Genomic DNA, 2,197 nt, shown 5'->3' with positions numbered 1-2,197 from the left:
CTGCTGTACAACTGAACATTACTTTAATAGACCATTCGCCCTTTCTACCTTCTCGCCTTTGTATTTGTCTCTCCCCTTTAGTCAAAAAAAATAAATAATAATTCAGTCTTATCTATACTTCTGTACCGGTTGAGTTCTCGTTTCGCTATTTTTTGCTTTGTGTCCGCCTTTATATCTATATTATTAATATATATATTTTTTTTTTTCTTTTAATTTTTCTCCTTTTGTAATCATAAACAGAAATTTTTTGCCTGTTACGATTCAATGTTTTTCTCCTGTTTTTAGTAATAACGTGATTTTCTTAGTTGTTCACGTGTGGTTTGTGTTTTTAAGTGTTTTGCTTGTTTATTTATTTTGAAGTGTCATTGTACTTAGTAGCCCCCCCCCCTTTGCTTTTTACTGTCGATCTCTTATTCAATTAGTTACCGTCATACTTTTATATAAAATTCGAATTTCACTGATATATTGTTAATTAATCTAATATATATATAAATATCATAATTTATTACTGTGCCCCATTTTAGTCTGATTTAATGTATAGAATTTTAATTTTTTCCTTGTTTTTTTAGCCCTGAAGATGGGATTTGTATCCCGAAACGTAGGCGTTCGATGAAATAAAGTTTAACGAAAAAATGCTGAAGTTTCTGCTGGCCATACTCTTTTTATTATATATATATATATATATATATATATATATATATATATATATATATATATATATATATATATATATATATATATATATAATATAGTATATATATATATATATATATATATATATATATATAGTATATATATATATATATAATATATATATATATATAATATATACACATACACACAATATTTATTTATATATATATATATATATATATATATATATATATATATGATACATACACACTATATATATATATATATATATATATATATATATATATATATATATATATATATATATATATATATATATAATATATATATATATATATATATATATATATATGAAATTAGAACTGGAATCAGCAATTATACAAAAATCACTAATAAAAACAACCCCCCCCCCCCCCCAAAATCTTAGTCCAGGAATGTACCTTTCCATTTGGACCAGTATATTTGCAAAATGTTTATGAAAGACCTTAAAATAAAACAACTACTAATAAATTAGTCCCACATGCATATAGTTTATTATTTCTCTTCTCTCTCCTCTCTCTTCATCTCTCTCTCTCTCTCTCTCTCTCTCTCTCTCTCTCTCGTCTCTCTCTCTCATGTCTCTTTCTCTCTCTCTCTCTCTTGCTCGATATTCTCTCTTCCACTCTCTCTTGCTCGATATACTTTCATTTTTTTCGTCTTTTTGGGGAACATTTTTGTCAATTTTCATGATAATAAGTTGTGTATGCCTCCTTTTTTTTCAAAATGCATTGTTTTCTGGATGAATCATCTGTTGACTGCGTGTGTATCCTCCAAGGTGTGGCTGCCCTCAGGCGTTTTCCTCGTTTCTGTAAGAGTGAAATCAACCTTATTGCTAATCTTGTAGTGTCAGTTTGGATATTAAGCCTACTTTGACTATGTTTTCCTCTGTAAGATCAGTTGTGCCTGAGTAAAGGTTCGAACTAGACCAAAAGTGCTTGGCTATCTTGCTTTTCCTTTTTTCCTTCGTGGCAAAAGCCTTTATATATATATATATATATATATATATATATATATATATATATATATATATATATATATATATATATATATATATATATATATAATATATATATACTATATATATACTTTTTACTTTTAGGGCACAATTTTTCACGGATACAACATTCATTGAATAAAATGGCTTTTTCACTGTTAACCACCTTTTTGAAATTGCTTCATATTTTCTAATTATTTTCGTCACTTCATTGTTCATGTAACTAATGGACACATAATGGGGTTCTTCCATTTACTCCAGTATTTTTACACGCGACAGCTGTTTCGTCTGCCTACACGTATTGACGTATCAAGCGTACTGGTACTGCATGCGTTTTGTGACGCCATGAGGACGGAAAGGTAGTTCAGTTGCCAGAGACCTAGTTTTTAAGTATTTACAAAAGACTATAGTGAAACATAGAATAGACAAACAAATAAAATATGTTAACAACGGAAGTTATATCAAAAGTTGAAAGTAAGTTTATTACATACACATTACACATAAATATAT

Source organism: Macrobrachium nipponense, chromosome 31 (genome assembly GCF_015104395.2).
Source record: "Macrobrachium nipponense isolate FS-2020 chromosome 31, ASM1510439v2, whole genome shotgun sequence".
Lineage (NCBI taxonomy): Eukaryota > Metazoa > Arthropoda > Malacostraca > Decapoda > Palaemonidae > Macrobrachium > Macrobrachium nipponense.
The sequence above is the reverse complement of the archived record's forward strand: the minus strand, read 5'-3'. Positions refer to the sequence as shown.